Here is an 18,216-nt window from a genome sequence, read left to right on the forward strand (position 1 = left end):
TTTGAATAAAATTTAAATTGATATATAAATTGCTTAACTTGGTAACGAGTTTTAATTAAAGTAGTGAAATTTCAAAAATTTGCACGGAAAAAAACAAGATGTAAACAAATATTTTAAATGTGCAAACGTATCACTTCTGTACATTACTTTTGCGCACTAATGCCAGAAAGTGGAGTTCTGCCACTGGGCACAAGCATCAGAAGTACTACTTTTGTACACGTGATTATAAAAAGATATTTTTAAATTTCCAGAAACTTTTCAATTTTTCATGATTTTCCAGACCCAGAATGAAATCGCATGAGTTTCCAGATCTTTCAGTCATGCTATCAACCATGTTTAGTTTCACAAAGTTGTTGGAATAAAAAAGAAAACGTCAATCATGCTCCTGATGACATGGTATTTAATTTTTCATTTAGTGAAAGAAGTATGTTTCAGGAAAACAAATTACCAATTTCTTCAAGTAAAAAAAGAAAACTATGTTCAATATGTTTTGATAACATATTAACTTTAAACTAAATGAAAATTAAACACTTGGTCTATGGGTTTAATTTGCGCATTTATTTATATAAAACACTTTTGAAAAACATTCTATAAACAATTGTTTTTAATTTTTTTTTTAATACTTTGTTATAAGTATTTAATAAATTTATTTTTGTTTAATTAATAAAAATTACATGTAAAAAAATACATTTTATTAATTTTTTTATTATCTGTTTTATACACTATTTTAGAGCCAATTAGACATTTTTTAAAAATCAGTAATTATGTTATAAATATTATAAGTTATTGGTACATTTATTTAAATATTTTAATTATTTATAAAATCTGAAAATTCCTGTTTTATATTATCAAACAAACTTGATGTGATTAATTAATCAACCACATTTTTTTTTAAAAAAGATAAGTGTTATTCATTGAAACATTTACAAACATTTAAGTATGACAAATAAAAATCCAATTGTGTTGATCATTATCATAACCATAAAAATGCTGCGATTTATTCTCTAAAATGGGAAGGTATAACAATATTATTCAAAATTAATAATAAATTTAAATGTCATACCATTGAAAAATTATATGTAATTAAAAATAATGATGAAATGAATAATTATAAAAAGTATGAAGTGATGATAATAACAATAATGAGAATTTTATTACTATTAATATAATGATAAATTAAATAATAATTCATTATTATTTAAGTGATAATGGGGTTAGAAAAATTATAAATATTAATTTACTTCAAATGAACTATCAAACACAATTACTTCTAGCTTGCAGAAACAGTTGCAATTGCTAGCAGTAGATAGTTTTGTCAAATGAGTAGAAGATAGATGTCTGTTAATTATATTTTTAAATTAATAATTTTTCAATGCGGTTTTTTTTTTATTGAATGCATGACTCATTTGATGAAATAGTGCTTTGTACAAAAGTAATTAAAAATTAATAAGATAATTATTGTTTAAATAGAATATGTTTAATATATTAAATATAATTTAATAATGTTATGCAAGAAAAGTAATGAACATTTTGTTAGTCATTTATTAGAAATAATTGTAAAAATTTAACAGTTATTAAAATAAATACACAGTTTAAATTACTGAAAAAGTGAAGGATTTATTTATATATTGTAACAAGACCGGTAAGCGGACCTGAGTAAAAGATTCCTACCAATTAAGAAGAGCATAGTAGAAAATATAATAATGGGAGCAATCCAGAAAGGGGCTAACAGATCCGTTTAACAATTGTCTTTTGTAATACTGCCCACTGACACACAATAAACAGATGTTCCATGAAAAGAGTTACCAGACTCAGATTAGGAATGCATAAGAATGAAAGGACTCTGTGGATTGTTCTCACATATAACTAGGGTCTGGTTCAGCAGGTACAGAAGATACTCCAGGGAAGACCAGTTGAAATCAGTTTGGCAAATAAGTCTAAGCAAGACATGATGTCATTCTGCAAGACTGACATCTGTGAGATGTAAATCAGCGAGACTATTCTACAAAGAAGTCAGTGATGGAGCGAATTTCTAGTTTAGGTTTGACGTAATTATGATTGGGTTAGTTCATTTGAAGTGACCCTAAAAAACATAAGCTGGTTGCTTGATCAATTCAAAAAAAAAAACTGAAACTTAGCCACTTATTTCCTACATGTTGCAAGACCTACAGGTCCTGCTTTTTTTTTTAATTTTTTTTTTTTTTTTTTTTAATATTTTATTTAAACAGTTTACCTGTGGTGGCCTGTAAATAAATCCTGACAATTACTTTAAATTCTGTTTTGTATGTAATTACTGTTTATTATTATTATTGTTGATGTGATTACTATGATCACTATTTGTTAAATATGATCAATATTTTAATTGAGTTGTTTATTATTGTTGCTTATTATTATTACCATTGTCATTATTATTGGTTTGTCTTTTTTACTTATGTTCTTTAACTAATAAACTGTAATTATATAAAAATTTTCAATTGTCAATCTATCAATATCCTGATCGAGCTGCAAACACGCAACCAATCTTTTATTTATTTATATATTTTTTATGTATTTTTAATTTATTTTTTAAATTTATATTTAAATTGGAATCTGGAAATCAATCATAGAAATAATTTTAAATTAGGATTAAAAACCAAAATAACTATTTCTAAATGTTAATAAGGTTAAATAAATTATTAAGTGTAGTTTGAACATTTTTTCTTCTTTAATTTAAGATTCTAAATTTTGGTAAAAAAGACCTGAAATTTATGAAAGTATCAAGCAGGGGTAGATGTGTTCTACACATACATAAAACTTGTACGATTCCTTGTAGCCAATTTCAAGCTATGGAATCCAGACTGCAGAATTCATAAAGTTGTTTTTCCTCTTTTGTAATACAGGTTCATGGAAAAAGACAAGCACTTTTATAATAAAAAAAAAGACAAAAGTGTAAAATAATTTTTCCAATTATTCTAATTAACTTAACTGACCCATAATTTGAATCTTCTTTTAAAAGCTGAAATTAAAAAATGAATTTTACTTTTTTATGTCCTATTATATCCTATTTTATTTTATTTTACATTTTTTTAGTTTATTTTTATTTCCCCACATGTTCCCCCCCCTCATGTTCGAAAGGTTACACTGAGTTTTTTCGATTCTGATGTAGTTGTTTACAGTGAATTTATGCCCTGAAGAATAACAATCAATGCCGAATCTTACTGCGAGACTTTAAAAAAATTGCTTAAAGCCATTAAAGATCGAAGACCCAGAAGATTGAGCGATGGAGTTGTTTTTCTTCACAACAACGCTACTTCGGGCAAATAAGGCCCAGGCGCAAATAAATCTTCAGGTAGCAGACAGATCTGCAGCAAACCTTTGAGAGCTCAACGCAGGCCCATGTTGCCAAGGTTAACAATTTTGACATTTCCTTCTATTTATATAACCAAAGTTCTTTTATATATGAAAAATCATTTTTTTTCAAAGCAAATAATGAATGTCCTCATTTTACAAGAAACAGGATTAATATAGATAGAATAAGTATTTTAAAGGTCAAACAAATATTCATTATATTGCAATTCTGGTGTTTAATAAACTGAATATAGTATTAAGAACTATACCAGTTAAACAGTTTAAGAACAAGGTAAGAAAAATATTGATGTGTTTTTCCTATGAAGTAGAGGTTTTTTTAATATTAGTTGTAAAATATTACACAAAACATTATATTATACATCCCAATTTACTCTGATTACTGTCATTATATAAACAAAATACAAGATAACTTAAGTACACATTTAATATTAAGTACAGACCAAAGGTGACAATAATCAGATTAATTTGCAATATATATGTATGGGTAATGATTGTTATGTTTTACATTCTAATAATATATGTAATACTAAATGATTTTTTTCCCTGGGCACACAACAAAGCGTCATTACCAGTGACCGGTAACAATATTAATATAGTAAACAAATAAATTTTTTATTGAAATTGCAGATGGATTCCTTAAGGCTAAAGTCAAATAGGAAAGAATTCTCAACACAGGATTATGCTGCTGATGGACCTTGGTGTACTGGTGTACTCATTGCACATAAAACATCTCTGCACTGCCTAAAAGATGATGATACTGATTTTAATATAATTCATCTTTGGTGCACACAAGACTTAACCAATAAAAACAATGAAAGTGCCTTTTACTAGAAAAACCTTAAGATGACATCAATTTGGATTTTCAGAAGAGGTTAAATATCACGGGATTATTCTGTATTGAAAATTCACCTGAGATGTATATCTAGATAAAATCATCAAAAAGGCAGTTGTTTACTAATGGTTTGAAGACACTAAGTTAAAACTGGAGGTAACATATCCAGGCCAAAGGACTGTAAAAGTCAGTGGTAAAGTAACAAATAATGCATAGTACTTGGTATGATGGAGAAATGCCAGAAAATACTGTAAAGGAGAAACTACTAAACTTTCACAGGCTGGCATGCCTTTATATATATATATATATATCTAGGACTAGTTGGGGGGGAGGGCACTCCTGCTATAATGCTAGAGCATAATCACCTAGATTGCTCTAGATTTAATTTCAGTGACCTACATATAATTTCTCAAGCCAGGATAATACCTTATAGAGTAATCCGTGATAGGTAGAAGGAAGGCACTACACCGCAGTCCTTGGTGTCCTGCATAACTATTCTTTATATGAGGTCTGATAAAATATCACAAGTCTTATGGTATCACCATTAACTGTAAATAGGGTGGAATGCAAAGACTTTCTTTGATGAACACCAGGCCTGCATTTTAAACAGGTGTCAATGAAATTTCACCTACAAGAACTGAAATTTGAGGTGTCTACTTAAGGTTAAACCTTGCAACAGGAATTCAACATTTTGAAACATATTCACAGCAATTTTTGGTGTTAATGCATATAGTGAAATAAAATACAGCAGTATACAAATTTTCATTTGCACCAATAATAAGTGTATATGGTGCACTAAGCTCATATCAGTTTGACCCGAGTGGTATGGAATTGCTACTAAGTCACTTAGCTCTCTGCTCACAATAAAATGAAATTGCAATGAAGAATGATCTTATTCTTCACTAAAGAAAGCAAAGACCAATTCAGGGGCACCTTGCACTAAGCGTTTACGTCCTATGTAGAGTTTGTCATTAATCTCCCAAATATATATTGTAACAAGAGCAGTACAGCAGAGTAATGGATTCCTATCAATTAAGAAGAAAGTATAGAAAATATAATAATGGGAGGAATCCAGAAAGGGGCTAAAAGAAACCCTTTTAGTAAAGGTAACAGGTCCGTTTAACAATCGTCTTTTGTAATATTGTCCACCGACACACTAAACACATGTCGTTCCGTGAGAGGAGTTACTGGACCAAGGTTTAAAATTTCATTGTAAAATGTGAGGCATTCTCATGCTTTCAGCTGGGGTCCGGTCAACCAGGTAAAGAAGATAGGAATATAAATACTCCAAGGAAGACCAGTTAAAAAGTTGGTTCTGCAAATGAGTCTAAGCAAGATGTTACAATGTCAGTCTGCAAGATGTGAGTTTTCTGAATCAGTCTGTGCGAGACATTACGATGTCAGTCTGCAAGAAGTCAATCAACGAGGACAGTGAAGAAGCAAAATTCTAGCGAATTAAGTTCTCGATGTGATAAAGGTGATGTCACAAGCAATTCCAGTATACAAAAACAAGAAATGGTTTGGTGAGTTACTGTAAGACTATAAGTGAAAGAGATAATATACTAAATTTTATTCATAAACGGTTAGGGTCGTTTATGAATAAAGGGTCTACTTCTCTTTTACAATACTTCTCTTATCTATTGTACTATTGTTGTTAATACAAGACTAGTGGTTAAAAGTGTTAAGACTAGCAGTCATGTTAATGGGGCTGGATTCTGTTTTCATTCTATTTATCTACCTGTAAATAAATCTTGAATAGCACTTAAAATTCTGTTTTGTACGTAACCTTTATTATTATTATTATTATTATTATTATGATTACTTGTTTGTTATTGACATTTAATATTATTATTGTTTACTGTTGCCATTATTCTAATTATTATTGTGAGATTTTTTTTATTGTCTGTTAATATCATTACTATTATTCTGATTATTAATGTGGCTGTGATTACTATACTTTTGTTTTTATTGTTTTATTATTGTTGTTTACTACTATTATTATTATTATTATTGATTTGTCTTGCTTTATTTATGTTTTTAAACCAATAAATTGTACTTATATAAACATTTTCATTTGTCAGTCTCTCAATATCCTGATCAAGCCGTAAACAATATTTTTACTATTTCTATATTGAGGAATTCATACCTTTAGGACCACTGGTTTGGAAGGTATTAACTAACACTTTTGGTAAAGTTCTGGCACTCTGTAAACAAGCTTGACAGAGTAGGTTAGTTTCTTCAGGAGTTAAAAAAAAGCACATAGTGAAGTGGCTTTTAAAGTCAATTCTAATATAGTTCTCTTCCACAAAATTCTCCCATAGTTATGTTTTCTCCCGTTTATCATTAAACCTTTTCTTATAGTTTTCTATAAATCCACCAAAATAGAATATTCAGATTAAAACGGATTAACTTACAAATTGGGGAGGCACTTACAAATTGTATGCTGCAGTTAGCAGCATCATAAATGTATTATTACTTAATATTTGAAAAACTAGTATGCAACTGTTACATTAGAACATTAGAACTGTAACATTAGAACTAATGTTCTAATAAACAGTTGCATACTAGTAACTACTACTACTAGTTGCATACTAGTACTATCAGAGACTGCTCTACAGCTTGCAGTCACATAAGTTTTTGACTTTAGAATCTATATGAAAAATACTTCTCTGCATGTGTGAGATTATGTTTGTGTGTTCCTGCTTCCTACCTATTATACTGTAAATGATTTATGATTACTTATGGTAAGTAAACAGTCTACTTCTCTTTTACAAACAGCTGCGTGACATTAATATATGATATGAGTGAGAAAATTTTACTTAATGATTTTTTGTATTTATTGAGTTATATAATACTGCTGGTTATAACTCTAATTAATTATTTTTTTTTTTTTTGGAACTGATTCTTTTTAAATTAAAATATGGTTTAACCTAAAAAACCTTGTGAATGAAGAAAAGTGCCTACTAATTTTATGTAGTTACTCTCAATGATCTTTGGTATTTATTAAACATGACATGTAGAGCATTCAAACATTATTCTAGGGACTGCCACAAATCTATTTCTTCCATCATAATTATGACTAAGTTTCCTTAAAATAATGCCTATCTACAACAGATTGTTTCATAAATAAATAATGAAGTAACCACCATTAGTATTAAAAGAACTTTAAATGATTGTCTGAAATTTTATTGAGTTTGTGTTCATCTCAAAAAAGGCCCCATCACTCAGTAATTCATAGTAAATGCATATATTGGTATTGAGATGGGTAAAATAATGTGGAAGTTGTTGGTACGACTGGAGTTGGAGTGGGGAGGACTGTTTATTGCCCTGCATATTTGAGTACTATCAGTCTGTGTCGAGCATTGGCTTTTGAAGAAGGTTGTGTAATCATGTGTTATTGTTCATTAAAATGCTATTAACTGTTGAAGAACATGTATTTATGATGTAAACTTAATTAGACAAAATCTCATGTTGTGTGTCAGCAAAAGTTCAGGGAGAAATCTGAAAAGGAAGCACTAGTGAAAAGTGCCATTACGAAGTTAGTTAAATAAATAATTCAGGTTCAAAAAACAGGTTTAACGACGTATGTCATACAGGATATTAAAGTGGCAATTACAAGATTTCCTCATAAATCTTTGCAGAGATTAAGAGTGTTTGGGCATAAAAAGGGGCCCGTTTATAGAATGCTAACCGTTTTTGTCAATATTTGAAATTTTGCCAAATTAAATCTAAAAAAGATATATAATTGGTACTTACACGACTGGAATCCTTACAATGTCTAGTTTTAGATGGTACATATAGTATGCAATTATAACACCATGAACAAAAAGATATAATGTATTTTCCATAGCAATTTTTTTAGTATAAAAAAATAATTTTAGGCATGTGGGTCACTTTCTTTACACTTTCACTGTCACTAACACTAAAATATATCACTAAAATATAGTAACTTAGTTTGGAAAACAAAAATACACTTTTAGATAATTTTTTGTAATGGAACAGTTTGAAGCATGGCTCTGCAAATGCCACTTTACATTTACAACAATGATATATGTCTTTTCTGATTACCTCCCCACATTCTTTTGTCCTCTTTTCAAAGCAGACCTTGCACATTCTTAAACACTTTTTTCCTGGAGGTACAGGAATTTTTTCTAAAAAGTGTTTTCCTATAGCAAAGCTACTCAGATGAGTTCCAGATGTGCTTGGCCGACCTGGTTCTTCTTCGAACACACCAAGTTCCAAGCATAAATTCTTTATGAACTGGCTTGTACTAAGTTTTTCTTAGTTACATGGTTATACAAAATGCAAGAATTGACTAAAGACATGAGAATCATATGGAAGGCCAGTTTCCATCACCACTTGATGGACCTGTGTTCATAAGCCCCATATGACATCCTCTGGTCAGATAAATAAACCCCAAACTTATTTTTATTATAACTAATTATACAAGTAGGTTTGGTTACCTCTCTTCCAAACCTTCTATGTATATGTAAGCATATCAGCCTATGTCTCGTAGAAATCATGAATACATCACGCTTATCTTTCCAGCATAATGAAAGAATATTGTCTTTCCTACGAAATACTTGTCCACACTGCAGCCTAGTGTTTTGTTTCGCAGCACGTGGTATGCCTTTTTGGTCTTTTATTTTTGTACCCACTAAACCAGGTTTTAGCTTTTCTAGCTCTGAAGCTAATGTTAGGCTAGTGTAAAATCTGTCCATGTATAAAGTGTGTCCATTATTTGCCAAAGAGCCAAGGAGATTTTTAGTCAAATCTATTATGGTAATACTTTGTCCACTGTATTTTTTTTATCAAAATTCCAAATATAACCACTAGTAGACTCTAATAACATAAACAGTTTGATTCCATACTTGCTGGGTTTTTTGGCATATACTGTTTAAAGTACAGCCTACCACAAAATTTACACATCCCATCATCTATGGTTAAATGTTTTCTGGGAAGGTTAGGTAAGCTTTTTGAAATTTTTTCTGTAATTCATCAAGTAATGGACACTTTATGTACATGATCATGGCCTGGTTCACCTTTAGGCACAAAAGTACTATTATCATTTATGTGAAAATTACCCATAATCAATAAAAATTTATCCCTACTCAAAATATTAGGGCAATAATTACACAATACCACAGGATTTTTGGACCAATGGTCAGATATCTGTGGCTTTCTATTGATGGACATGTGTAATATTATAGATAAAACATTATTTATTTCAGCTACTGTCTTTATTTATTTACTGTCTTCCATCAATTCATCCTACAGCCAGATAACAATTTTTTTTCAACTTTCAACTGCCTAGTTTCTGCCGCACATAGAGGTTAGTTGTTGCTTCAAAAGAAGAAGCAAATCATTTTCAACATAATAATGAAAAAATTCTAAAACAGAATCCTCACTGTCCAACTCAGGAACATCAGTCATTCCATAAGAACCACAAAAATTATCAATATCAGGTATCTCATCTACAGTTGTCCAGCCATCATCACTTCCAACAACCTGGGTCCTTTTTTGATCAACTACACTTTCTTCAGAATCTGTGAAAAAAATAAACATAAATAAGGCAATAATACTTTATGAATGAGGGCTATACTATTTTTCTGACAATAATATGTAAAAATAAGATAATATTTCTATGAATGAAAACAAAACAATTCAAATGAATGGCTAATAATTTGTTTGTTAGTTAACAGTTGTCTTACAAGAAACATAACTTGAAAAAATATAAGTAAATAGATTTAGGTAAGTGCACATAAATGTAGGCTCTTCATTTATAAATGTAGGTTATTTACTATTATATACTCAGTTGGCATGTTACTAAACAGAAAAGTTAGAAAAATAATTAAAACAGATGTAGGTTATTATTTTATATGTACATAGTTTTGCTTTTTTTCTACAGGAGGGCCTAAGCATTTACATGTTATTTACAAAAAAATGTAATGGAAACAAAATAACTCAAATTAAAAAGAAATAATATGTAAAAAAAATTTACTAATAACAACCTGAAAAACAAAATTAATTCAGATTACTTATGAAAATTTTCTTACCTGTACTATTAATGCCGTCTTCATTTACAAAATCGACATCTTCATCATCATTTTGAAGATCATAAAAAACATCAACTGTATTATCTCATAAGCACTACTAGCCATTGTAACATTTATTTCAAAACATAAACAAATATGGTAACTCAATATTCACAAAACCTAAACAAACATGATAACATCAATCTCAGTTACGACCCAAAATGAAACTATAAAAAGAAAATCTATATTACAAAAATGCAATTAATGGCGAATGTAGGTACTAAAAACTATGATTCTGTCTTTTGACGTGATATTACATTTAATAACGAGAAAATAAAAAGTCCATCAAATGATGTGATCCGCATTTATTGGTAGTTGACCTGTACTGTCAAATGACGGGATTAGCACTCTTTTAAGTGTTAAGCCTAGTGAAAAAACACTTCACTAGGTTCAGTCCACACTGCAGTGAGGAGAATGCTGTAATGTTATCTGTATTGAATGCAGGTTTTCCATGAGCTAACTAATGCCGATTATGCTAAAAGGGTCACTACTGTCAATGGTTCAAAAACTTCATTAGAGGCAACACTGGCATTTAAGGATAAGTGGCAAATTAAGTGTTTTTCACAATGAAGCATGGTTTTACCTAGGTGGGTATGATATGCGATTTCAAGGCGATGAATAATAGGATCCTTGTTTTTTTTAAAAAACTGTGGATACTGCCATCTACCAAGAAATTATCTATCAGTTCAATCTTACTGCAAGAGGATGGGTGACTGCTGATTATAACAGCACCACTTGCCAAACAGCACGTTCTACTGTGGAGATGCTTCAGGATTTTTTCGATGGAAGAATAATTTCTAAAGATTTACAGCCACCAAGATTATCTGATCTGTCTAATCCAGACTTCTTTCTGGGGGTTACTTAAAGAAAATTGTTTATAGATGCAATCCACACACCCTGAGATGCAAGACAAAAACATTACCAATACCACCCAGGAAATAGACAGGGTATAGCTATCTAACAAAAGTAGCCAGGAACATTGTCAAACATGTTGACAAGAGCATAGAAGTGGATGGACATCATTTTCAACACCTTCTGTAAATTATTAGGCAAGTGTTTGCCAATAAACTATTATTTATAAACTAAACTAAATGATAGGTCCTATTTTAAGTTTAATACCTGTTATTTCTAATTTTTACCACATGAGATTTCTTCTCTAGCCTAGAAACTTCAAAATTTTTTTATAGCGTATTTATAAAATAGTCTTGAATTTTGTGTCTGAAAGATTATTAATCAATGATACCATAGAACAGCGATTCTCTACCTTTTTAGCTTCACAATCCCTCAAAAAGTAAAAAAAAATTATAATGAATATTTTGAGACCTCCAACCACAACCCAATGAAACTAGTTTAAACTATTTAGCTGTGTTGATAGTAAAAGGTTTGAACATGCATGAATTAAGTGTACAAACATGAAGAATCTAAAGGTTCCTACCTGTTTACATGCTGCTTGAAATTTGGTCTGCTTGTATAATATTTGCTGTATAAGCATCATGTTCAAATGTGCACTAGAATACGTCATGCTCTCAGCAGTATAAAAGAAGTGTAAAGGATTACACAACATCAGTTTAGTTTCGAATGTAAAGGGTGTGTCTGATGCTTTTATTTAAGTTTTTAAAAGTGTAGTTTCATTGAAAATAACTGTTTTTTGGTATGCAGTCAAACAATGTAACTTTTTTTTTCAATTACCAAAATGGATAAATTTGTGAATAAACAAAGTGAGCCATCTACATCCAGTGAATCGATTGATAAAAAGACAAATTTGTACAATCATAGTTATTTAAATTAAGATTTTACCTCACTGGATGGAAAGCAACAGTGAATTGTTTGCTTTCAAGTCCTCTCTGATGGAAGCATGAAGCCATCAAAATTAATTTGACATTTGGAAACTAACATCCAGATCATAAAAGCAAACCCTTGGAATTTTATGAAAGAAAATTACATAGTTTGAGAAATCAAAAAGCTTCTATTTGTAAATCAAGACATACTGACAAAAGCACAATTCAAATTTCTGTCTTGTAGCAATAAGAGTAGCTAAGATGTTGAAACACCATACCACCACAGAAAACCTCATATTGCAGCAGGCAATAAGAGATTTGGTGTGGAAGAAAATAATTTTTTCTTTAATGAGATAGTATCAACTTTCTTACAACATAGTATCAAAGCAAATATATGACATGGCTGATGCCGATGTTCAACGTCAGATAATTTAGCAAATGAGTTCAAGTGAATTTTTTAGTATTCAATTTGATGAATCAACACATGTGGCAAACATTTCTCAGTTCTGTTTTGTGAGATAGGGATGTGATAGGGACAGATCAATGAAAGAAAATATGTTGTTTTGCAAATCAATACCTGGTCGTGCAACAGGACAATGATTTTTAATTTTTTTATGAAGCTACTAAAAACTATAAAATAGGCTGGACAAAATATATTGAAGTAAGTAGTGATGGTGCAAAGGCAATAACAGGAAAGAACAGTGGATATCTGAAAAAAGTAAAGATCATCTTATACCAGTGGTAGATTGGATGTATTCTTCCTTCACAGACATGCTCTTGCCACAAAAAAAAAATGCCAGAAATTTCTAATAAATTCTTTGTAAAGCTGTAAAAATGGTTAATTTGATTAAATGTCAAACAGTTAGGCTGTACTGTCGTACAGTATAGGCTGCTTTCTAAACTATGCAATGAAATGGGTGAAAAGTAAAAATCTCTTCTTTTCCACACAGAAGTCAAATTGTTATTACGAGGGAAAGTGGTTAAACCCGGTTATTGAAAATGCAAGATAAATTATTATTTTTCCAGAATAAATAAACACCATTCTCAATATTTTTTTTTTTAACAGAATGAGTATATGTTACTGTTTGTCTTACTTAGCTGATGCATTTTCGCATTTAAATGACTTAATATGAATTTACAAGGACATGATAAAAACATTTTATTAATGACAAGTTTCATCCTTTTATTAAGAAGCTTGATATCTCAATTTTTCACCTTCAAAGTAAAAATTATGTTATGTTTCCACTCACTTCCGATTATATTGAGAAAAATTTGGAAGAAGAAAACACTATTATTTACACAGTTTGGATAGCATAAAGATGCATTTGCATGAGCTAAAAATTCAGTTGGCAGAATATTTCCTGGAAGATAAAAATGATTTCTCAAAGAGATGGGTACAGAATCATTTAGAGAAAACATTGTTGCAGCTGCTAACTTACTTGAAATTCACAACCAACTCATTGAAATGTCTGCCAATAAAACATTACAACTACGATTTATATCTGAAGATTTAGATATATTCTGGCTTGCTCGTCGAAGTGAATATGGAAATTTAGTCATAGAAGCATTGAAAATACTAATCCCTTCTCCACCTATGAAAAAGGTTATTCATCTATGGTTGAGCTAAAAACTAACTAAATATAATAACTTTTTTTCTTTTATCACTTGAAAACAATTTGCTTGTATGTTTCTAACAGAGATACATGTATGGTGAAACTTAAATGAAAAATGCAACAATTTATTTTCTTTAAAAGTGTAAATAAAATGTTTATAATAAATTATTTTTTTCTCATGAAATGATTTCATTATTGTTTATGTATAAAGTTGTAAGCTACTTTTGTGATCCTCCTTTCATATCATCATGACCCCCAGATCGAGAAATACTGCCATAGAGGCAAAGTGTTTAATCTTAGCTCACACTATTCTACTATTGTAAAATTTGTAATTTTCTGCTAGTTATGCTATCTAAATCTGCCTCCTTGCTTTTTGATTATTTAGCTGCTCTCTTTTTGCTCCTGGATGACACTATTGTGGGTGAAGTTTCATACCACCGGTGTATCAGGCGGGAAGTTGCGATTTTACAAACTTCTTACCGCCTTACAATCTTCTGAGATCACTGAGGCAGAAGTGCACCAGGTGATCTACAGAATGGCACGGCACTAGGACCCCAGATATGATTGTATCACAGTAGAGCTCCTTGTCAGAGCGCTTCCAGTAGTCCTTGGTTCTCTAACTACAATATATAACAGGTTGCTCTTCGCTGGCCACTTTCCAACATGTTGTGGAGACTTGGTGTTGTTCAAAGGTGGCAATAAAGATTTTACTGTTAGTTCTTCTTACCATCCACTAACGCTCTTGCCCATGATTGGTAAGGTTTTTGAGAAGGTCCTAAATATGCGTATTAATGTTAGATTGGCCACTAATCATTTGCTAATGAAGAACCAACATGGTTTCTGTCCGGGCAACAGCACTAAGGAAGCCATACTAAAGAAGATGGATATAGCTTCCTCTAGTCCATGTAAATATGTATTAGGGATTTTTTTGGACATATCCAGGGCATTTAACAACTTATGGTGGCCTTCTGCCCTGTTTCAGATGCAGAAGCCTAAGTGAACACGAAATGAACAAGAAGTGCTCTCAAGTTATTTCAGCCATCAGACCATTTCCCTGTGTGACCGTGGCTCGGAGCTTTGTAAGACGTTAACTAAAGAATGCCCCTAGGGCAGTGTTCTTGTCCCCTTTAGATCATCGAATTCGATTTAATGTTGTGTTTAAGGTTGCTATGTGGTTGTCGTGTCATCGTTTATGCTGGCGACGCGCTGCTACTGATTGAAGGGGATTTGTGTAACGAGGTAGAGTTCCGACCTGATTGTGCTTGTGAGATACCATACTGTGTAGTCTCCAACAAAAGATGATTTTCAGCCCAGAGAAAACCACAATGATGTTGATTAAAGGTCGATTGGCTGCTATCCGACGAATCTGGGTCTGGATGGCTAGTCTCCCCATTCGGTACGTTTCGACTCAAAAATACCTAGGATGAGAATTTTCAGTTCAAGGAACATCTACAGTAGGTAGAAAAAAAGGCTGCTGATGCTTTTTATGGAATCCATAGAGTTATTCATCCCGATTGGGGGTTAAATTAGCAAATGAGTTCAAGTGAATTTTTTAGTATTCAATTTGATGAATCAACACATGTGGCAAACATTTCTCAGTTCTGTTTTGTGAGATATGGATGTGATACCGTACCATGTGTATCCTTTACAATGATGTCAGCGAAGCTATTATTCTGTATGCTGCGCCTGTCTGGGCTCACCACATGGCTTTTAGATATTGTGCGTACATTTTGCTGCGGGCCCAGCGACTCCTCTTGCTGGCTGTTATAGAACAGTCTTGCGGGAGGCAGTCTGTGTTATAGAAGGAGCCAAACCAACAGATATCTTGGTTAATGAGCATAAGGAACACTATATTTCCAAGGTGAATAACCTACTGACGTCAGAATGGAAGCAGGAGATTGAAGACCGGGGCCTAGCATCTTGACAGGTCAGGTGGGATGAATCCCCCACAGGTCGCTACATGCATGGTATATTTCCTATAGTGTCTGATTTAGGTGCGATTGAATGGGTCTCTCCCAATCGGTATATCACACAGTTTCTCTCTGGGCATGGTGCCTTTTTGGCAAGTTTGGCTAAGTTTCATTTAGTGGATTCGAGTCGAATTGTGGGACTGATGATACAGTGGACCATGTCCTCTACATCTGTCACTGATATGAGGTCGAATGTTCACGAGCTGTTAGGGAACTTGAGAGAATACATTCCTTTCTGGATCTCCATATTAACTGGATGATCTGCAAGGAGTGATCTATAGTTTCTGGTTTTCTTCGTACTCTTGCGGTGTGTAGGTCAACAGAGGGAGTTTAATTGAGGTAATTGATCATGGTAGGATTCCGGGTGGCTAGGGTTACAGCTTAGGCACTGGATTGGTTGGAGGTAGGCGCATTGGCATCATTCCAGGTTATATTGATATTGTTTGTGATTCGCTTTCAGGCTTCTGCTGATGGGGGTGGTCACAGCCATGCCGCTAGGATATGTTAACTCGTGCAACCAGGGGCATGGCTTCCCTCCGCCAGTGTGGAGGTCGTAATCGTGACTTGGTAATGCCATGCGAGACACCATAATGGGACTGAGTGAAGCTGCGGTGTTTGTCCCTCGCTCCTGCGCAGACCGGAATGAGGTTGCATTCCCCTTGTTAGGTGACCTTAATCGGGTTTGAATTTCTATGTTGCATAAAACATAATTCTGATTGGTATGAGTGTAGCATTGATTTAACTTTAAACTCATTCGTTGTCTGAGGCATTCACAGTCACAAACGATGTTGTCAACTCTTTACTGGGCGTGGGGTTTGCGCTTCCATGGTTTCAATCAGTTAGTTTGAGGGAGTCATGTGTTATTGGATGTGAAGATGTCCGTTTGAGGCATATGTGAAGGCGAAATTTGATTCGTATTTCACTGATGTAAATGTCTGCCAAGGCATTTACATCGGTGGCATCCCGACTGAGGCCTGGCTGCTGACTGTGAGATGTAATCAGTTAGAGGGTCTAAAGACGACCTCCAATAAAGCCCCTCAGGGCTTGGAATGGAGGGGGTGGTGTGGCGACTGGTAACGTCACAAGGTGGTTATCTTCCTCCTACGGGGTTGGGATGCTCTTCTTCCTCCATATAGCAGCATTCTAGATGCCAATATAAATGACACCAAGGTATGACATTCCTGGACATTTGGATCAGATTGTTTCTCAAAGTTCTGATGCATAGGTTCAATGATACTGCCTAGTATGATGATATTTTTAATAACTGTCAGTGAGTAGCGAGTTTTTGGTGGCACCACTTTGTACTTTCTGGATCTTAGCTGTGTGTTGTTGGATCTTGCCTCTGTGTATATGTTAGCCCACCAGTGACACAAGTTCATCGCAAATCTAAATCGTGACTTAATAAACAATCTATTTTATCTTTTACATATGAAACATACAAAAAAATAAGCTTTCTGGAATAACCATGTAGATTACAGTTACAATTTTTGTCTTATTTTAAAAGTTTAATCATAACAATATGGTATATGGATTCTATTATACTGAAGCCATAATTATCACAGTAAGTTTGAAATAAAAAGCTAAGTGTAAATTGTCTTTATTTTTACTTCTGAATTTTGTAATGTTAAACTTATTTTAATTACCTGATTTAAGATACAATCTCTGAAGTAGCTGCCATATTTTAATAAGCATTGCATTGTTTTGAAACTTTCAAAGACTAAATAATTAAGTTTAAACACCTAGTTAAATTATTACCTTCTGTGCAAGGACAATAATGCCTTCAATACAATATACACATACTTTACCTTCATAACTGGAAGTTAAAGTGTATTCTTTACTATGGAGTTGTAACGATTTGCTATTCAATAAAAATTTCACTTCCTTTGCAACTATTTAATAGTATATTAATTGTTTATTGTTTGCTTAAATTACTAATTTACACATACATTCTGTTTTTTAACAAATGGGATATCAAATTTAAAAAAAGTATTATAATAGCAATACTTCAAATGTATTTTAATTTTAATGGATTTTTATATAACTATTATTTCTTTGTCAATCATTATTTGACATATTGGTTTGTGTTGTTGATATCCATTCACAGCAGCATTAGAATCTGATTCCCAAGTGTGCATTTCACTTGATAAAACTATTAATCTGTGCTAATAAGTCAAGCACAATAATTCACTTATCAAAATTTCTTGACCAGCATTCAAAATTTAAATCCTACAAAATTAAATGTTGTAATAAGAAAAAATTTCTTTAGTAGAAATAACTGTTCATGAAAAATGATAGGACACCAACTATTGTTATATCCAAGTTTACATCATAAGAGTACAGTACAACCTGAGAGCACTACTACTCTCTTAGCTACTTCTTGAATAATTAAACCTTGTGTTAACCCAAGCAGCTCTGCCCTTTAAATAAAGTTTCTTTATACATATTTTTGTAATAATTTGTAAAATTTAAAACAAATTATACCAGATTAACCAACATTCAAATTAAATGTAATGGAGGAAAATTAAACTTGCAAACTGAAGATAGATTAAAATAACAATCTAAAAAATGATTAGTAAGTTT

This window comes from Lycorma delicatula, chromosome 1 (assembly GCF_047948215.1).
Source record: "Lycorma delicatula isolate Av1 chromosome 1, ASM4794821v1, whole genome shotgun sequence".
Taxonomy (NCBI): Eukaryota; Metazoa; Arthropoda; class Insecta; order Hemiptera; family Fulgoridae; genus Lycorma; species Lycorma delicatula.